Genomic DNA, 22,811 nt, shown 5'->3' with positions numbered 1-22,811 from the left:
ATGCGAAAAATAGGAGTTAAAAAGGTGTGAGTATAGGTGGTGGTTCCCCAACTCATTGCTGAAGTCCTTATAAAGTTTTTTGCGAAAACAAATTAGGTGCTCCTGGGAGCTCGATCTATGGGCCACACGAAAAATTGAAAAATTTGGGTAGTTCCTAAAAAATGGCCTCGAGGCTCCTCCCATCCCCACGAGAGCCCCGAGGCGCATGCCTTCTGCCACCCCCCCGAGAACCTCGAGGCCCCTCCCCTTCTCTCCTCCCCTTGAGAGCCCCGAGGCATCGTGCCTCGAGGTCCTTCCACCCCCTTGCCCCGAGGTATCGTGGCTCGAGGCCCCCCACCCCTCCCCTTACCCCGAGAACCCCGAGTCCCCCCAACCCCCTTCCCATCCTTCGAGAATCCCGAGGCGTCGTTCCTCGAGGCCCCCCACCCCTCCCCTTCCTCTGAGAGCCCCGAAGAGTTATGCCTCGAGGCCCTCCCCCCTTCCCCTTTGAGAGCCCCGATGTGTCATGCCTCGAGGCCTTCGCCTCCCCAAGATCCCCAAGGCGACGTACCTCGAGGCCCCTCACCCCCACCCTCTCGTGATTCCCGAGGCGTCGTGCCTCAAGGCCCCACACCCGCTTGTGGCAGAAATACTGAATAGTTTCAATGTTGATGACTACAAAACAAAGACGCTCTCTGCTAAGGCTAGCTCTTCCATGGGCATTGCAAGTTACATGTTATATAAGATTGAATGCCACGAGTTAATCCAACAGACAATTGGAATACTGAAGTTGATGCCTCTTCTCAGATCCCTGGCTTAGTTGGTTATGTTGTGAAAGAACTCTACAAGTACAGTTGGAGGGCAATATGTCTTTGCAACAAATTTGTACTATTTCAGAAAACCAAACATTAGAATATAGGAAATGTATGCATCTGCCTAGATGACTTTGCATGTACATAAACATACATGTCTATGAAGTCATTATTCAGTTAACATGATTTGATTAGAGTTGAGAAGGTAAATAATTTATTCTAATATAATAGAATGTGTGCAGTTCAAACTCCAGTATACAGGCTTGGGATGAATTGAAAAGAGAGTTATGTAAACCTATATCTAGAAATTATACATTTGTTAGGACTTCATTCCACTAACCTTGCGTTGGCTATATTTTTCCTTGACTGTTGGTAAGCTAGAATTGTTGGTGTTGTAGAAAGGTTGTGTAGTGCCATGACACAGTCTCATAAATCAAAGGGTTGGTACAAAGTATAACGCCTCAAGGTAGAGTTCTGTATTAGGATTTTTCAGAAGTCAAATTTTATAACAATACATTTACCGAAAGGAGAATAAGAAGGACAATGCATTATAACAACTTATATGATTGTCATAATGCTAATTCGTACATACCCAAGGTTTCCCTGAAGGAAGAAGAATATATTTGGCCAAGAAAATTGCAGAAGCAGCAATGAGTGATGGAGCATAAAAAAACATGTTGTACTCTAAAAGAGAGAGTTCTGCAATGTAGCTAGCCAAGTGTTCCAACTGCAGTGACAGAACCTGTAGATTAGAAAATTTTAATCAACTCTTGTTTCCTATATAAAACATGTTGGAGAATTATCAACCTTAAGTGAAGAGGTTACCTCATTAAGTCCTTGAGCAACTCGAACAAACCTCCTGCAATATATCTCAACAATAAGTTCCTAAATCATCATACTCAAAAGCAACTACTAGATCATGGTAAGAATATTAACCTCAGAAAACATTTGGCAGTTAGAGCTGTCATTTCAAACTTCAAGTAATTTAAAACAACAGACTCCATTTGCAACACCTGCATAATACTATGTCTTAGTGCCACTGCAAAGTTTAACCATTGAAGGTTCTGTGAATCAAGATCATATACCTCTTTCTTGAAGTAAGTGTTGTCTGTTATGTAGCAGAACTCTTCGACTTGAGGTGCATAGATCTCTTCATATTTTCTACAATAAAACATTTCCCATATTAATATCTTAGAGCATTTTCTTATAGATATGCTTGAAATATTTGAGGAAACAAGAATATGAAAAGCACTTAAGGAAAAATGTGAGATCATGGCGACAACATATGCAATTTTTAAAGCTGCATAATTCGAAGATGAAACTAAGAAATGTTTTCAATATTTCTCTTGATAAAATTTACGATGTGATCATCATGCAAGCTACTTCAAGCAACTGTAGTCGTTGTTTGTCCATCAAATTGCCCGAAAGATATTGATCAATGTAGTTAATTGTCAAAAGCAGCGTATTGTAGCCTTATATTTTGTTTGCTTAATTATAAGCTCCACATAAATGATGTGATTTTTATAATATTCGAAACTACAGCCAGACACACTTCTTTTGATTCTTGAGGTTCAAAATTTTCATGCCATGGGCTTGCTATTGCTATGAAAAAATGGGTAAAACTTATGCAAAGTTCAGTCTATCATACCATTCACCTTTCAGCAACGGAGCTGGTAAATCAAAAATTTGGAGAGAAACATATGATCTCAAAGAACAAATTAGGGAAAATATTTCACATGCCCTAACAAATGGAGAAACTGAGAATAAAACGACACCAAACCCAGTGTAATCCACAAGTAAGCTCTTCAGTGTTATCACACTAATTCGACAAGTGGGGTCTAGGAAAGACGGTGTTTACGCAAGCTTACCCTACCTTGTGAGGGTAGAGAGGCAACATTTTTTGTGTAAGGTGGATAGTAGGGATGGCAATGGGGTGGGGCGGGGTAGTTGCGGGGAAAACCCACATAGACCCGCAAATATACTAACCCGTTCCGCTCCGCCCCACATAGCAAAAAATTGTGTTTTCAATCCGCCCCGCCCCGCCCAATATAGACCCACTCCGCTCCATCCCGCATAGTTTTTTTTCTTTCTTAATTGAGTTTCACACAACAAATAAAATTCATAAAACTTTTTTTATTTTTCTGCTAAATAAATAAACTTGTAACAGTTATACTATTTCCTACTACCATATACATATAGAGAGATCGTCGTGTCAATCATGTAGTTGGGGATATAAATATTTTTTTCTTATTTAATAGAAGGGGTTAGTGAATCTGTGGGTCAAGCTTATGTTTTATTTGGTTTCTAATTTTTTTTTTTCAAACACAAAATAATACAATTTCAAGAAAATTATAAGGCTTCATTATAGTGTAGCTAATGTCACGACCCGAGAGCATTCCCAAGTCGTAACATGCGTATTCGACCTCTCGGAGGTCTCATACAAGCCCTTAGCATTCATCACATTAGATATGTAAAATAGTGCGGAATTAAAAACTCTTTAAATAAAATCCCATAAGACTCAAAGGTCACTTTTAAAAACATCATTCAAAAGTACACAAGCGGAATACTAAGTCTCTTAGCCATCTTAGACATGAACGTGAAAACATACTAGGGACACGACCCTTTACAATCAAAAGAAGTCTATTAAGTTTATTACAAGAACCTTATCATAAAACTAGAATAGAAAAGTCTTGTCCTCGACATATGAAGACATACCACAAGATCTTGGAAGAACTTCAAGTTCCAAGCTTACTATAGAACCCGCTCACTTTCCGGAACCTACACTTGTAGAAAATAAAGAAATATGGAATTAGCACAATTAAGTACTAAGTATGATGACCATGCAAGAAAACGTGCACCACAGACATTTACAAGGAATAAAAATGCTTTTAAGACCTTCTTTAACAAACCTTTACAACCACAAGCATAAACCCACATTTCAAGTCACCATTCACAAAGAAGACCATATTCACATCACTTACAACTCAATTAACACAAGCGTATAATACTTAAACAAGATAGCAAAGTAATTCCTTCCTTACCATCTAAGTCTCTATCTCAAGTCACCCTAAGCCACACTTAAGTGAATAATGAAGTGACCGCCCATACAACCTCTTCATATACACCTAAGTGTTCCTAAGAGTTACCATAAACAAGGGTTCTTTTTTTCTCATTACATTATAACATACTAAGTCAACATTCTTTATAAAACCATTTAAGAGACACACAAGCATATAGGGGACAATCACATAATAGCCCTAAGGCTTAGGGAACTCACTTTAGCATCTTTTAAGCCTACTCGTGCCATGTGTAGATAGCATCACATACTACTACCTACACGTTGTAGAACCTATCCAATACTAGAGTGCACATCCCATATGATGGAAATAGGCCTTAACCGACATAGACCACACTAGCAAGGTATGGAATCCGGAGTCTATCCTACTCCGTGGAGGTTGTTCTACTTGCCAAGGGTAGAACTAAAAGCAACCCATGTTGGCACATGGTTTAAGAGATGTCCAAGGATGTTCATTGTGCCTAATCTCATGCTCAACTAGGCCACCATCCTAACCACATCCACTCGATGCTTAGCCTTGGTTTCCATAGAGTATTCAATCACATGTACTAGAGAGGGTTCCTTTTCTAGTTCAACCAACTCATAGTACCTCTTCCCAAGAAAGGCCCCATTTCTTAGTCATAGCCAATCTAGGTTCATAGGGATAGCTCATTTGACTTTCTTAGATAAGGATTCTCATGCCATTCCGACTCTATCCATCTCTAAGTCTATCATTTCACTCAAGAAGGAAACATCACCCTAAGGCCCATCCTTCAAGTTTATACATTTACTTAGGAAAACTAGACTCATGAAAAGACACTATTCTTAAGTCTACCAATTCAAGTCTTGGCCTAGAATTCCTCTTTTAGCATTTATAGGAAGAGCTCCATTACTAAGTCATAGCCCAACCAAACATTCATATATAAAATCAAGCTTTCATGACACAAGACAAGTTACTCAAGTCTAGCATATGATCTATGACATCATCTTACAAAGACTCATCATAGTCCATCATCACCACATATCATCATTTCAAGAGAAACATGCTTTCTCATTAGCATACTAACACTTTATACACTATCACATTAATACCATTAGAACATCTTCACATTATAGCTTCACACAAACTTTACATATAGCTTCATATGTGTATAATAATATAACACTATAATAGCACTCATATAATGCCCTTCATGGTCTCAATTTACAATAATACGATATTCCAATATTATACAACAACTTCACCAATGCCTTCATGGCTACAATTCACAATAATACCACACAAGAATACAATATAACACTTCCACCAAAGGTGGATTCAACCTACCAACAACAATCTATTTAATAAAGAGAGTGCAAGCTTTCTTACCATAATCCAAAGCCATAGCCAAAATCACCAAAATCCAAACAATAATATTTCACCCATAAGGCTTACCACCCTTATTAACAATTAATCATGAATAAACATTAAACAACCCAAGAGATATCAATACAATTCACTTTACACCTAATTCCATCAGCTTTGAATTTATAGAAAAAGACCCACTTCATAAGCAAATTTAGGAGTTTAGGGAAATCATGGGTTCTTCAAGGAATTCCATATGAATTCATCTTAAAAACATTAATCAAACATTAATTCATCAATATAATGGCTTAGAAAACGTTTTTCCAATGAAACCATGCTTAGATTAGAATTTGAGATTTTTGTTCTTTGAAACATTTTTTTTTGAAACTCTTTTGATTGGACTCCTTGAAAGAAAGATTGATCAAGGATCAAGGGTCACCATACCTCTAAGTTGAAAACCCACGAAAATTGAAGAAGAAAGAACTTGAAATCTTCAACCCTAGCTCCAACTTGACCTTGACCTTCAATGGTTTCTAGAGAGAACCCTTTTTTTTTTTTGAAAGATGAATTAGAACAATACCTTTTTAAAAGTTTTAATACCATATATAGTTATTAAAAATAAAATAAAATATACCCACTTCTTAATTTAACTAAAATTAATATTTACGAAAACACCCCTTGCCTACATGGACCTACCAAATAAAACTAAGGCAAAGTCCAATTTTTTTTTGGAAAATTTCATAACTCCAATTTATGCTTAAACTTTAAAAATTCATACGTTAGGCTCTAGTTTTACCTATCTATTTTTAGGGTCGCTATAGCTAAAGTGTTTCCATAATATTATAGTGTAGCTTAAGTGTCAAAATATTTGAAAAAAAGCAATGACAAAGTAACTAAAGAGAGAAGCCTGGACTAACTAATAAATATTTTTCTCAATATTAGAAACTAATTAAGTGAAATTGAGTAGTTAATCTTGTAGAACATTTCATTGAGAACTGAATAAATGATTGATATCAATGAAAATATAATTATATAAAACAATGTTAAGTTTTGTAAAGTGAACTCCACCAAAAACTTGAAGCAAAAAAAAGTAGAAGAAAGTGACGAGTATATATTGAGAGGGAGTTGCAATTTCCACAACCTACACCTGCCCTGCACCGACCTTACATTCCTTAAAAGAAGTTTCAACCCGCCCCTCCCTGGACCGCACCTGCATAAAGCCATACCTGCCCCGCCCTGCCCCGCATAAGGTAAAACCTTCCTCGCTCCTCACCCCCCGCCCCATTGCCATCCCTAGTGGATAATCATATTCACACCCCAGCAATGTGGCAACTCAATGTCAATCTTGAAGATGTAAAAGGCCATGGAGTTGCTGTACATTTACATTTTAACAACCTATTTGGTTAGTCCTCTGATGTCAAAACTCCCTATACCATTTTCAGTTGTCTTCTAAACCTAAGACCACTTCCAATAGTGATGAGAGTAAAACAGTCAAGAGGTCTTAGAAAAGCAGATTAACATTACAAAATAGCAAAGATAACACAATTCCAAAGTCTACAAATATATACTCTTTAGAACACCTGATCAAGTATACTCCTGCGATAAAATGTATCACGTAAATATAACTGATATTTCAATAGGGACACAACTTTAGAGAAGAAATATGTTAGAAGTTTACCTCAACAAGCCAGTCAATTAAGATAGCGCGCATGCTAGGATTGATGTCTTTATGTACTTTCGCCATGAAATCTGTGGAAGGCCTTTTCTTATCCTAGTACAGTGATCAAATATAACATTAAAACATGTTTGATAAAAATGTTTGTAAAACTGCAATTTAGTTGAAGTTAGCAGCAACATCCAATTCAAAGAGCTTTATACCTTAGAGGCTCTCAACAGGCCATTGTAGCACATAACTGTGGGTCAACAACTACATCTCTCTTTGTATATCCTGCTAGAATAAATTGTATTAAATAGATGTTATAGTTAAAGTGAAATACTAGAACAAGGACTATTCTCTGCTGAAAAGATCAAAACCTACTGCTTTGACATGTTCTGAGATATAGAGGGTGCTACACACTTTCTTCTCGATGAAATCAACAACAGCCGAGTCATGGTCATCTATGTATTCGACCTCTTGACTTCTCACTGTGTCCATAGATTCATCCATGGAGACTAAGATATCTCAGTGAGATGGAGAAATGCCCATGTTGCTAGTGGCAGGAAGATGAATGACACTAATCTTAGGTACAACTGCATCATGTCGTTGAATAGAAACATGTTTGCTACTTTATCTGACAGAGGAGGATGCTGGCAGAACTACAGTCCTTGAGGAAACTGCATTACTGTTGTAAGTAGAAATGTTCTTCTTACAATCTTGGATGTACCTGGTGACTTCCAAAGCCAAAAATGATTCCAAGTTAGTCACAACTTCAGATACAAGAAACAAACTTTTTCATTTTACTCACATTGCCAAACAACTATTAAATAAAAGGTTCATCAAACTGTGAAAACTCAAAATTATCAAAAGTTCCTTAACGTCTTTTGCTTTTTTGTGTAATAAAATTAAGAACAGTAATACAATCACTTAAGGAGACAAAAAGCAAGAATTGGTCCACGGTAATGAAATGCTAAACAATTCATGTTAACACTCATACTAAAATAAACCCCAGTACTCTAATTACGTTCCTACAGCAAAAAAAGACACATTATCAAGCCATTTATACAAACAAAGAACAAAAACAAAGTAACACTCACGAGTTTGGAGGAATGAGAAATCGAGTTACGAGAAGAGACAGTTATATGATTCGAGATATTAGAAAATGCCGGCCATTTCTTGGCGACTCCAGCATTCAATTTTTCGGTGTGATTATTCTCCAACCTCGATGAATTCGCCGCCATTTCTTTTCTCTTCGCCACTGCACTCGAAACAGAAGAAGAGGGTCGTCGTTATTTTCTCCTTATAATTTTTCATCACCCTGTTCTTCAAGAAAATGAATAAGATGAAGAATGTGAAGTCTCTGTGGGTGTAAAATGTGAAGATTATATATAAACTATAGAAAACAAAAGATGCAACATGCCCATTTTCCAGTCTTGGATTAAGAATTTAACCACTCATGTCAAAGCCCCCACCATAAGGTCTCTTCTCTTTATTTTTCTCCTTCCTTCCTTCCATCCCTCACTCCCCCACATGACAGGAAAAAAAATACCAATGAATGCCATAAAAGACCATAACTTCTGTGTCCTAGAATCCTTTTCTTTCTCTATCTTATTTGGGTTAAAGACTTAAAGCCATGGTTCGTAGAAGGAGAAAGTTAGTAAATAATTAGGGGATAGTATGTCGTTCTACTTTCTTGGGGACCTTTATAGACTTCTGCAAATTTAATGAAGTGTTGCGACGTACTTTATTTCAGTGCTGGGTTCATAAAAGTGTGTTGAAAAAATTTAACTTATCTAGCGGAAAATAGGGTGGACGGATAGAAGCCCTGACATGTAACTGTTTCTATTCCACTCCAACTTATATGACACATGCACCACTAGTCCTAATACATAACTGTTTCTATTCCCTCTCAATTTATATGACACGAGCACCACTAGTCCTCTAGGATTTCTAAGTTATCAAAAGAAAATAATATATCATTTTATGCAACTTTATTCAGAGTTGGGTTTGTAAAAGTTTATTGAGATAGGCATATTGAATAAGAAAAGAAATTGTATGTTCAAGCTCCACTATCAAATTGATTGTCTTAAACAGGCACCATAGTTTAGGCAGTGACACTGTACTTTGTGATTAAACCCCAGCACAACATAGAGGCAATATAAGGCTCATAAAAGTTATCAAAGGCAGTAATCATGAATTGCACCATTCTTATCAGGTAAAGAAAGAAACGAAAAGGGCAACTTTAAATTGAATGTTGTCTTTGAACTCAACTTAGATAGCGGCGGAGCCAAAAATTTTACGGAGGAAGTTCAAAGTACAAAGGAGTAAACACACGAAGAAACCAAGTAAACATCTACTATATATGCATAAACCCCTTGCTCCAACTGGACTCCGTCCCTGTGAATAGCAATAGAAATCTACCCTGATTTTAAACTAAGTGAGTCAGAAAATAAATAACAAGGCAAGTAAAGGTCCATAATTTGATCAAATTTCCATCATATCCTCCAAATTCGTATAAATCAAACAAAGCTTAAGGCAAGAAAAGTTTTTTTTTCTCAAATGTAACTCATCGAACTTTCTTTGGAACACGGCAACATCTCATTGCTTCAAAACAACAACGAACTCCGATTTTGTAACCTCAAGCAAGCGCTCCATCTCTTGAATTGTAAATTTTTCCTCATCTGCAAACACAATTTTCCAAAAAAAAATCCAATTTTACCAAAAATCCCTAAATTCCAATGAGTTAAAACCCTAAATAAAGTTAAAATGCAAAATTCAAGAAGAAAATCAAAGTAACTTCATAAATTTGTTCTTGAAATCTATCAATAATAGATACCCATCGATCATTCTGTAATTTAATCCGATCTTCAAGTATCATTCTCTCTTTTGCAAGGGATTCAAGTTACGTCTGTTGTGATGTCAACATGTGAACTAAAGCGTTGAACACTTTGTTCCATTTTTCTCTATCCGAAGAATTTTTAGCTTTTTTGGACTTCGCCATTGCAGATTGAAGAAATTTTTAGAGTTTGAAAGAGAAAGAGCGTGCAATGGAGCGTAGAACCGTTGAGTTTCAAAATTTTCCTAACGGTCAAATACAACAGTCTTTATGCTTTCTGAAACGAACACAATTACATGGTAGGAGTCGGAGGCTTGGGCCTGCATTTGGGTTTGGGCTTGCTTCCTTTTGAGCCCTTTAAATGTTTGTTTGTATCATACTACGCGAATCGTGATATCATGTTAGTTATTCAAAAATTATATTGTATATTACTAATATAATTTGAAATCTAATTACGTTTTATAAAATATGACTTCATGTTATATTCAATCAAATTATCATATTTAAGAACTCATAAATATATAAAATCATCATGAATTGAATTTTTTTATTCGTGGTATTTCATTTGAACTTTTTTTTTTGTATCTTATCTTTATTTATTCAATTTTACTCATGATACATATTTTTTATGATTTCAAAGTTACAAACGATAAAAAGATGCTACATTTTAAAATCGTTACAAAGATATGTGGCTTCTTGTTACACTCAACATATGTGTAATGTTAGGTCACCCGTAAATCATATCGAATTAATATGATTTCAAAACTACAAATAAAAAAGTTTGTGACATGTAAGTAATGAGTAATAACAAATATATACAACTAACAACTCCATGTTATATTATGCACTAGAAAGGGGAAGCCCGTGCTTTGCACGGGCCCAATCATTATTTGGAAAGTCGTAATATTTGTTTGTGGTACTTTTAATTTTTTAAATTCAATAATATTTTTTATAATAATTATAATATAATATTAACGATCTAACATTAATATTCGAAATAAAAAGTAATTTATAGATAAAAAGATGGACAAATAAATAAAAAAAAATTAAGTTTATAACAACGTAAATATTTGCTACACTTAATTAGGTAGTACTTATTTAATATGTTTTTATAGTAAAAATTCATTTATATAAATAAGGTTTTCTTATAATAATCATCATTATTTGGAAATTCGTAATGTTTGTGGTACTTTTAATTTTTAAATTCAATGATACCTTTTTTTCTAATAATAATATAATATTAACTATCTAACATTATTATTCAAAATAAAAGGTGTCATTTATAGATAAAAATGGACAAATAAATTAAAAATTAAGTTTATAACATCGTAAATATTTGCTGCACTTAATTAAGTAGTACTTAGTTAATATGTTTTTTATAGTAAAAATTCATTTCTGTAGATAAGGTTTTCTTATAATAATCATCATTATTTGGAAATTCGTAATGTCTATTTGTGGTACTTTTAATTTTTAAATTCAATGATACCTTTTTTTTTCTAATAATAATAATAATATAATATTAACGATCTAACATTGATATTTGAAATAAAAGGTGTAATTTATAGATAAAAAAATGATCAAATAAGTTAAAAATATAAGTTTTTAACATCGTAAATAGGTGCTACACTTAATTATGTACTACTAATTTAATATTTCAAAAAAAATATTAACTACCTCTTTTATTTGATAAATAATTAAATTATAATTGAGCAAATAGAGACCTTTTTCTTCCCGAAAATATGTTGAAGTTGCTAACTCTTGCAGGGGACCCACATGAAAAAGAGATAAACTACATGTGCCTTCTTGTCTATTATGAAACATGTTCATACAATATAACTGTAACACCCCAGAAATTTTTTTGAACTAAGACTCGAACCGTTCATCGTAGTGAGTGAGATTTTACCGAGGAATTAAAAATTTCTTAAGTGTTAAGGTCACTAGATGTAGCACCTTGAGTTCCAAAAAGAATTAAATTGGAAATAGCAAAATCTGAAATTTTACAAGTTAAGCTAAGTATGAGTTTTGGGTTGACTTCAAACGACCATAACTCCTAGCTCAGGATGATTTAGGCATTCTACCAGTTACCGTAGGAAACATCTTTGAATTATCTTTCCAACGCCGCCGAGTTTGATAAGTTTCGAGGTCGGATGAGTGAGCTATGACCTTTTGAAGTTTGGCTGTCCAGTTAAGGAAAGTCAAAACCGGGTTTTAGAGGGGTATTTTGGTCTTTTCCTTACCAAAACAGATTTAATTCGTTTTTAGTAATATTTTAGGGGTCTAATTTGATTAGGTTCAGTTTTATAATTCTAAAATACACCTAGGGTTTTAGTTGAGAGTTCAAGAAGAGAAAAGAGGAGAAAAGAGGAGAGGATCAAGCGTTCGTCGAGATTTTTGCGTGTTGTAGCGGATTTTCGCCATGGATTTGATCCCTAAGAGGTATGTAAGCTTCCATAGTGTTGGGTTCTTTCACCCACACGCCAATCATGATTTATTTAGCGTAATTTCGTTCTTGAAATTTAAAGATTAGAGTTCTTGATGAGTTCTTGATACGTGTTCTTGAAGTTTTATTAAGTTTTAATGTAAGATTCTGCTTGGGTCAACTTTAAACGACCATATCTCTTAGAATATTAAGAGTTACGTGAGCCATAACCTATCCAATTAAAGGTAATTGAATCTACTTTCCAACCCCACCAATTTCGCGTCAATCCAATATCTGAGTAAAAAGTTATGACTATTTTAGTAACCTATACAGTGCTGTTACGTCTTAGCCGACGGGACTATATTGAAAATAATCGTTTGTCTTTTTACCTCCAAGAAAACCATCAACGAATTTCTTGACAAATAAAAGGCTCAAAACAATCAGATTTTCATCTTCACTCATGAAAACCATATTTTTTGGCCATAGAGATTTCAAGAAACTAACTCGAGAATCTCAAGAAAGGTTTTCTTGATTGTTTACCTTCAAGCTAGGGTTTCAAGGCTTTTAATCAAGTTCTTCTTCAAAATTCTTAAAGATTCTTCAAGATTCTTCAGGAATCTTGTTCTTCTAGGTATGTAAGGTTATCATAGTGTTGGACTAGTTCGTCCTCACGCCCTACATCTACTTTCAGATCAGAAAAAGAGTAATCTAGGATACTTTCCCTAGATTTGAGTATTCTTGAGATAAGTTGATTTTGAGTTCTTGAATTCATGTTTCTTTTAAAAGTTCTATTCCTAATTATCGAATAGCTATATTGTTATTGAGATCCTTCATATCATGAATCATAACTCTTGAATTCATAATTCAAATTCAAGAGAGAGTTAAGAGTAGAGTTCAAGGAAGCCTTTGAGTTCAATTGTGAATCCTTTGAGATCAACTATAGATTTGAACTAAGTTTTGAGGAAGTAAGTCAGAGAATGACAAAAGTCACATACATGAGTTTCATAATGTTATGTAGACCTACGAGTCAAGTCGTTCATGCCCATAAATTCCGCATGAACTCCAGAAGTTGAGTATCTTTGAGAGGAGTAGTATCTTCAAGTTCTAAGTCTTGAGTATTGAGTTCCTAATCCCCTTTGAGATTATATTTCTAAGCATGAGACTATTACATGTTACCCATAAAGTCTTTGAGTTGAATTGTTCATGCCCATAATTCTGCATGAATCCTATAAGTCGAGCAGTCTTGAGAAGAGAAGTATCTTTGAGTCCTTGAGTTGAGTCGTTCATGCTCATAATTCCGCATGAACCCTCTGAGTTGAGCATTCTTGAAATTAGTAGTATCATTAAAGTTCTTGAGTTCCAAGTATTTGAGTTCTATATATGGTTATTGAAAACCTTGCATTTAGTAGTTCATGTCCTTAATTCAGTATGAACCATATTTTAAGAAGTCTTTTACAAACGTTTTAACTTTGTTTAAAGAGTTAAGTTTTGAGTTCAGTAAAGAGTAAAGAGTAAAGTTTGAAGTCCTTTTCTTCAAAAATATATGAGGACTAAGTATTCCCAAAGAGTTTTTAAATGTTTTCACATTTAAATAAGAACGGAAACTGAGATTTCCAAAGGGCTTTCGGGCAAGTTTTCAGAAAAGAGTAATAGCTTTCTAAATGAAGCAAGTAGGGAAACTGAGATTTCCAAGATAGCTTTTGAGCTAAGTTTTTGAGCAATTATCTCAAATCAGCAGAAAGAAGTATGTTTTTAAAACATAAGAGCTAGTATATTTTTGGGAGTAGTATTGAGCACCGATATGGGGGAGAGTTCAGACAACTCACAGCCCCCATAAACCATGTAGCCATCATGGGTAGAAAAGGATCATACTTTTTAGATGAATCCTTTTCACATAGACTAGTGGATCCATTAGTAGTTCAGGTCCTATACCTTTGGCTGGGTATAGGATGCGCTGGCAGCGTGAGGTAGATCACTGTATCATCACTATAGCTCTTATGTGATGGTTGTCGGTTAGAGAAACTCCCACAGAAGTTATTGTATTTTTATATACATTTCAGAGTTATGTTGTATCCTTGCATACACACAGATTTGACAGCATGTTTTTAAACAGTTTGTTTCTTTATATTGCACTTGTTTTAAATTGCTTTATATTGAAATGAGTTCAGTCATATTTAGTTGAGTATTCAAAGTTGAGTATCCAGAGTCGAATATCATATCTTTGAGTCGAATATCATATCCTTGAGTTGAGTATCTAATCTCGGAGTTGAGTATCTTATCCTTGAGTACTTTTGAGTTGAGTAAGTTTGAGTAGATTTGAGTACCCTTGAGTATTCCTTGAGTTGAGTAAGTTTGAGAAGAGGTAAGTATGTTTCATTTCTATCAAGTTTCAAGCTTACGTTTATGTTTTAGAATTCCTCTTACATGCTCGTACATTCCACGTACTGAGCCATTTGGCCTGCATCTTCTCATGATGTAGACACAAGTATTCAGGATCATCAACAGGAGCTTCGTTGATACATCCGAGAGTTCGAGTTAGCTATGGTGAGCCTCCTTGCTTTCGGAGGATTTCATTTACCTTTCAGTTATATCAGTTGTTAGGATGTCGCGGGTCTTGTCCCGACTTCCATCTTTATCAGTTAGAGGCTTCATAGATAGTCAGTATAGTTGAGAAGTCTGTATCATTTATTTTATTAAATGTTTTAAAGACTAAAGTTGCCTTTTTATGGCGAGTTGTATATATTTTATTATACATAGTTTTCTTTGGACTTAAAGTTTGTATTTAAGTCTTATGAACTTTTATTTCATTTTTTAAGCTTTGTATGCTTGAATTAGTTTTCCGCTTGTAGTCAGCCAGGATGAGGGTTCGCTTGGGGACCAGCAATGATCTTCGAGTGCCGGCCACGTCCAGGGTGTAGGCTCGGGTCGTGACAATAACATATTAGTACAATACAATTAAAGCTTAGATCTCTCAAGTGGAAAGCCTTAAATGACTAAAACACCCCTTAATTCAGTTTTGATCCTAAGAAAAACACACGTCGATGGTGTGCTGGCTGCTTGATATCTAACTATCACTTATATAATAAGACAAAGCCATAAATAATTAAAAAAAATTTGGTAGGAACATAAATAAATTATTAAACTGTTTGGGGGTCACTTGTTTGAATTGGACTAATGGGAATAATCGAGGATTTTGGGTAATTCCTAAAAAAAGGCTTGTAATGCAGAAATAGGCGTTAAAAATGGTAAAAAAAATCCTGAAAAAAAAAAAACGACGCAGTCGGTCGCTTTTTACTGACGCTGTCTGTCACTTTTTGAAAAGCGTTGAACCAAAAAGCGGTGAACAAGACTGCATAGCTTTTCCGTCGAATTTGACCCAAAAAGCGACACAGCCCGTCGCTTTTGGTTGTCGTTTTTAGGCAGCTTTTTAGTAGTGTATGTGGCTTTCCAAGTTTGTCTTTTGCAATGGCTCATTAAGGGTAACAATAGAGTATAGCAAATTAGCCATTGCTCTTGCTTCGGGCAGGAAGATTGCTTTGGCTCCGTTCGTACTATCTCATCTATATAGAGGTTGTAGAAACTTAGTTACCAGAGGGTATGGTACTGCAAGGGGTCCCTTCTAGATCCTACAACTCTGGCTGTAGTCTTATTTTCCGGAATATAGACCTTTGCCTTACCATTCACAAAATTGTTTTAACTTTCGGATGGTCCTGGCTCAAGGCAAGTTAATACAAAAGAACTTCTGAGAATGCATTAAATTCTTTTATTCATGCTAACTCCTAGCCAGTTCACTCCATTTTCACCTGAATGGCTGAGATTGTTGTTGCATATTACATCTAGTAACCAAGCGTTAAACGACATCTGGTTCAGTTTCCTTGTTGCTCGAGACCTCCAGTATGGCTTTGCATTGGGGAATTCAAGTGTTGGCAAAGCTGGAGTGGAGTATTACTCTCCAAATCAATTTGCACGACAGTTTAGCTTGACACAAATAGTGCCTCTACCTCTTCATCAGTCAGTCAATGTTTCATCACTTGATAGAATCATTTTCAATTCTGTAAATTGTATTCAAGGAGTGGACTCAAAGTTTGTTCAATTGAAGAGAAATTTTCCAGTTATCCCATTTCATGCCAATCCAAAATGTACGTCATCCTTGAGTCCTGGTGGTTATATACGTAAAACTCAGACTGAATCAGAGAGCAATCGAAGAACAAGAAATGAATTTGAAAACGAAAATTTCTTCCTCAAACGCTAGGTTGGAAGAACTGGGCTCAGATGAATTTCTTGATTCAAAGAAACATGTGGCAGATTCTCAAGTAGAGACAAGTTGGACAGACTACAAACAAAAAATATATTTTTAGTATCTACTTAAACTTGCTTTTATGGATGGTTTGAACTTTGAACATGAATTTGTTAATTTATGGTATTTTCTTTTACGAGAGAACCTTTAACTTGTCACGAAAAAAAACCGAATTTTGATCATAATCAAAAATATGTACCACTGCCAAGAAAATTTATCAAGAAGTGGATGTAAGATCAAGAAATTGTGCGTGATATCGAGAAATATAAGGGTGATGCAAAGGAAATTTTGAATGAGAGGAGGGTGTTAACTTAATGTATTTTGAATAATGACAGGAAATCAAGGAAAGCAAAATATGCGAATGTCTACAAAAGAAGGCAATAAGATAAATCAACAGAGTGATTCAAGCAAAAGATCTGGAGATCATACAACCTTCATCAAAAGAGGATAAATAGATACTACATCAATCAAATATCCATTTATCAGAAGCCAAAAAGAAAATGACAAGGCAAATCAATTTGAGTCAATCAGATTACAAATCACTTGAAGCCAAACTGGAAAACGAAATAGACAGCAACTCAAGATGGCAAGAAACATCAATAAAGGATCAACTCACTGATCCCTAAAGATAATTGGGATTCGAAGGAATTTTGCACAAGTCTTCAACCAATTTTTGATTCAAGGCAGAACCAAAATTGGTATCTCAAATCAAGGTCTCAATCAAGGAATCATTACAAATCCTTGATTGATGGAAACTCCTTTGGGTTTTCTTATTAGAGCAAAAGTCACCTCATCACTCTGCCTATAAATGAAGAACTAGACAAACGACAAAATTACGCAACTTCACTTGAACTTATAATTGTAATCTTCTTTCATATTTCATAAAGCTTTGTACATGTGAGTGAACAATTGTAAAAGAAAAAGAGAAGGAAAGATTATGAGTGTAGGTTATACAAGTAGAGGCAGTGTCAACATAGAAACTCTGATTTGCATATCAGACAGGACTTGAAGATTGCACCTCCTGTACAAACAAGTTCGCAACAAGCTCCAAAGGAAACCCTTGAAACCCAAGGGGACTGGACTAGGCACCACATTGGTGATCCGAACCAGTATAAAAACATCTCGTGTCATTTTACTTTTTAGTATCTTATCGTGTTTTATATTGTGGAACTAACTTGCAGGTGAGTCGACTACTTCTCATAGGAAGTCGACTGAAGGAATTTAAATTCACCCCCCCCCCCCTGAATTTCAGAGGGGACTAGCAAAGAAGTTATTTGAAGAGCTGATGATAAAAATTCAACTACGTTCACCAAAAATAATATAGAACTAACAACGTCTAAATTTTGTACTTGCATGCCACACTCGTTACCAGTAAAAACAGGATAGGCAAAATCAATGAATCCTTCCATTTTTGGAGATTCTAACATGAATGCGATAACAGTTTTGGAGAATTCGCACAACATATATAGGTTCAATCAAACTTGCGAAATTGACTCTAAATCAACCGGACCTTATTGAATCTTTCACCACTTTTCTGAAATCATCATCTTTAATATAGAAATCACTATTTTTATATATATTGTGAAGCAACAAAGACTCTTTCATCTAACCAATTAAATTTAGAATTTTTTTTTTTAGCTATATTTGATGTTATGTAGCAGCCAGGCAGCCATGAAAAGGAAATTTGATGTCATTTTTAATGAAGAAACATGAAAGAAATGACCTTAAGAGAGAAGAAAGGGCAGATGTGCATACGAGTCTAAACATGGCTGAAATATTAATTGGCATCACTAACAATATTAATTATGACGTGGCCCATGACCATTGATTTTAATATTTTAAGGCTCGAGTGAAGCTTTCTTATCGGTTGATCCTACCTATTATCTAATCTGAAATTGTTAAGAAATAGTATATTGTCATTATTGTGACAAAAGAGGTCATACAGAGGCCATTATAGTATAAATTCAAAAATGGTACGTGGGTTTCAAACAAATCAAGCAACCAAAACGGGCAACAACCATCTCGTAGAAATCAAGGTAACTTGCAAAATATTGTTCCATAGGCTAATGTTACATATTCTTCTCAAACTTCCCACAGAACTCATTCTCAAGATACCAATCATCAGCAATTCAACTTCAACAAATTGCCCATGCTTTATATTCCTAATCTTACTTTGTTTGCCTTGTGCCAAGTACTTTTTTTTTCTTTTTCTAATATATATTTTTATATTTAATCAGAGATTTCAGATTCAAAGTCTAATTTATTTTGAATTAAGGTGAAACTTTTCGATGTTAATCTAAATTTACTCGAGACTCAATATAAATGTTGAACATCAAATGAAAAATATATTAAGTAGGGTACCCCAGGTGATTATTTCATTCCACAAGGAGATCAATTCTCTTGTCTCATGGAAGTCCAAGAAACAATCAAATGTTTCAAAATGGTCAACAGAAGCAGAATATCAGGCTATAGCTAGCTAACACATGCTTGGAGCTCGTACGCTATATTCTACAAAATCTGGAAGTCCCACAATTAACTCCTACATGCACAACTATACTGTGATAATCAAGTTGCTTTGCATATTGCAGTGAATCCGGTCTTCCATGAACGTACAAACATATGAAATAGATTATGACATATATATTGCAGTGAATCCGGTCTTCCATCATATGTATCTATACGTTTTCAGTTGGCAGATTTAATTGATTTATAACATATGTATATATGTAAATGAAAGATATAACTTTAGTCATTTCTCTTCTCCTCTAGAATTTCACTGCTCTTTCTTATGTTTCTGTATTAAGTATCTATTTTCTAAGTAAAAAATAGAAAACATGAGATATTTTATGTTTATGTGGCAGCCAAGAAAAAAAAAGGGCACAGAAAGTTACTTTTAATATTCTGAAAAATAATAGATTCTTTGGGATAAAGTAAATAAACTTATCACTAGAAAAAATATTCTTTTGACTTTTCTTTGTATTCACGTGTCTGATTATAATAGAAGAATCTAAATTAAATTATTTAGTATTGATTGTGTTTGTGTATTCTTGATACTGACACATTATATCAGTTACAATTGTTAATTAGAATAAACATTTTTTTTATGTAATACTTGCATTATTTCAGTGATTTAAAATCAAGTTAATTTGAATAAAATTTTATTGGGATTTTTTAAATGGTGTGTTTCTTTTCATAAATAAAAAATTTCGCAGTTGTTCTAGATGAATGTACCACAAGACCTTTCGCGGATACTTACCTAAGCTATGGAACTCAATTGTTGGGCGTCTTAACTAAAGAAGCTAAACCGGAGGATCTCATTTCACCTTATCCTTCACTTAACCTTTCATTTGTCCTTACCCAGAGGGAACTTTCTTATTCTAACTATGAAGGCTAGCGAAGGAAGAAAATTATCAAAACTTCTTCAACTCTTATATAATCTTGTCAATTAAGCAAACCATAGTTCATTAAAAAAGTACTGAAATATCCTATGGCGATGCATTACTAAATTGCATATCTCCATATTTCTAATTTAATAAATAAAGATTTGAATTATATGTTATCATAAGCTTTCAAATACATATAGTTTTATAAAAAAACTCATTGGTCTAAAAACAACAATACTAGTAAGTAACTATTCTTTAATAAATTGTAATATTAGATTTTTTATCATTAGTTTAATTAGGTTGAAATTTCAAATATAAGGTGGAATTTCCTCAATATCTCAAGACAAAAAGAAAATGGAAGAAGGAAATAAACATAAAAAAATCTCATATCGTTTGAAAAATTCCACTCTTATAACAAATCAACAATAATAATTAATGATTCTGCACATTAAGCTTGTCCATCTTGAAAACACAAACAAAAAGACATTTGAACTTATGAAATTACATTGTTTCTTCCAAACACATACATATGGGAGAGAGTCTTTATTTCAAGAAAGATTCCACGCTGAAGGCTGAACTTCGCCAAATAGAATACAAAGAACTTCGTGATTTCTTTGCGTATACATGTACCATAACCATTTATATGGACGCCCGTCCGTGAATTCAAATTTAGAATATAGAGTTAGTGAATTCAAAATTCAGTGTGATCTTCTCACATGTATACATGCATTCATTATAAATCTTCTTTTCTATGTGTACAACATAGACTTGAGTCAAAAATAATGTGTTCAGTCAAACTCGTAAAATCGACTCTAGATCAACCTGACCTTGTGAGGTGATGAGAAATGTTTGGCTGCAGATATCATAGTTTCCTCTGGTCCATATGAACCATTAGAAATTGAATCTTTCACAACTTTATTAGTATCATCATCTTTAATATAGAAGCACAAAAAAAATGACTTTAAGGAAGAAGAGAAATCATTATTTTTCTTCTTACTATAGCTCATAATTTGTTTTCTTTCAAAGAAACAAGAACTTAGAAAGATTAATTTTCAGAATATTGATTCACAAAGACAAAAGGGGGTGTTTTTCTTGAGGTGTTATAAATTAATGATGATGAACCCCTTTATATAATATGTTTATTCTTGGTGTCCAAGGTAATATATATTAAATTTAGAAAAATAGACATTTGATGTTGTGCGTGGCAGCCACGAAAAGGAATATCTTAGACTAGTCCATAAAACATCACTACATAAGTTATATTACTTCTTATCTTAGACTAGTCAATGAATTGGATATAAAATTCGTCGTTAAATAGCTCACAACTAACAAACTTTTGATAAATTTATTGTTAATCCATAATTAATTAGTAGGATAAGGAATGGATTAACTTTGAATTTAGCCATGGAAGTTGTTCATTGCTAGTTCGTATCTTTTATAGAGCTCAATCATTTTTTTCGTTTTTCGTTCTGTTTTTATAATAGTGATATGTTTGTCGGTTTATGAATATTTGACTATTTCACTAGATAGCTCTATCATTTATTAGTATAGTATTGTGTAACTCTACCTGTTAAATTTTAGACAAATATGTTGGAGTTATACGTTCTTAATATTAAAATTATAATATTTAAAGTGCATATATTAGTGGACGTAAAGAGGAGAAAATGGTTATCGAGTCTTATGTAATCACCATGACATCTTCTCCATTATTTTCTATCAAATCACCCTGCTATATATACTTCAAATTATATAAAGGATGATTTTTTCCTTTGTTTTATGGATGAGAAATAGATGAAAATTAGTATCATGTTGCATACGAAAAAAACATTATATTGTGTTTATATTTTGAGGTTAGTGTAGTGAAAAAAAGAGTTGATACAAAGAAAAATATTCCAAGTATTCAATTTATTCATGTAAAAGTGAGTAATTTAATGTTGAACAAATATATTCTTGTTGGTGGAATTTTGGACTCAACTAGTCTGGAGTTACTTGAATCACACAATATTGCCCGCTATTGCATCCTGAATGGGACAAGTCGAGAGTTATATTGTTGAATAGGTGAAGATTATATATATCACAATGGACTTGAATTTTATTAAAAAGAGAGCTATCCACACTTCAATTAAATATTTATTTATTTTATTTTTCAACTTTAATTTATGATATATATTTCCACCAACAAAATATGAAAAAGTTGTGTCACTTAAATTTATGATATCTTAATATTTTTGTCAATACAAATTTGACCCTTATTAGTTTTTCATGGACAACGCTGTCACTTAAAATCTTGACTTTTCTTTATGTTTGCGTGTCTGATTAATGTAATAGGAGAACGCAACTTAAATTGGTAGAAGTCTTTTAAAATTGATGTGAATTCAAGATTTAAATTTAATAAATTTAATATATATTATATTTAGTATGTTTGCGTGTATGATTAATATAATAGGAGTAGGGGTGTACATGATCGGGTTAGTTCGGGTTTTTCAAATATCAAATCAAATTATTTGTGTAAAAGTTTTAAATTTATGAACCAAATCAAATTAATAAAAATTGGATTTTTTTGAGTTTTTCAACCTCGGGTTGGTTCGGGTTTTTCAAATACCAAACCAAACCATTGTGTCGAATTTTAAAATTTATAAATCAAACCAAACTAATAAACCTCGAATTTTTTCAGATTTTTGGATTTTTTCGGTAAAGTTTGCATACAAACATATAATTAACTTGTGCTCCAAATATTTCTTTAGTCCAACCAAAATACAATTATCTAGGGTGTTTTTAAAAAAAATAACACAAAATATGAGATGAATACTGATGACACAAAAATATTCAATAAAAAATAATAATGAAATCATCATATTAAATAAATATTGCAAAGTCATAATGAAAAATGATCATAATTTAAAAGTACTAAATCATTCTAAAATAAGTATAATAAGTATTAGTTAAATTACTAAATATTTCAGGAAAATTAAAATTAGATTCTGTATTTTAATTGTCTAAACCAATGTAAAACTAAAGAACAAATATT

At 33.7% G+C, this 22,811-nt stretch overlaps 1 protein-coding gene and 1 pseudogene across 4 annotated transcripts in view; both read right to left on the bottom strand.

Moving 5' to 3' along the window:
• LOC125815227 (glyceraldehyde-3-phosphate dehydrogenase, cytosolic) overlaps positions 1–22,811 on the bottom strand; it is a 613,914-nt gene that overhangs the window by 208,607 nt on the left and 382,496 nt on the right. The window lies entirely within an intron of this gene.
• LOC125814501 (cyclin-A1-4-like) lies at positions 796–8,131 on the bottom strand (annotated as a pseudogene).

The sequence above is a fragment of the Solanum verrucosum genome, unplaced genomic scaffold (genome assembly GCF_900185275.1).
Source record: "Solanum verrucosum unplaced genomic scaffold, falcon-dt-bn FXZP01000085.1, whole genome shotgun sequence".
NCBI lineage: Eukaryota > Viridiplantae > Streptophyta > Magnoliopsida > Solanales > Solanaceae > Solanum > Solanum verrucosum.
Note: the sequence above shows the minus strand (reverse complement) of the source record. Positions and strands in the feature narration are given on the sequence as shown.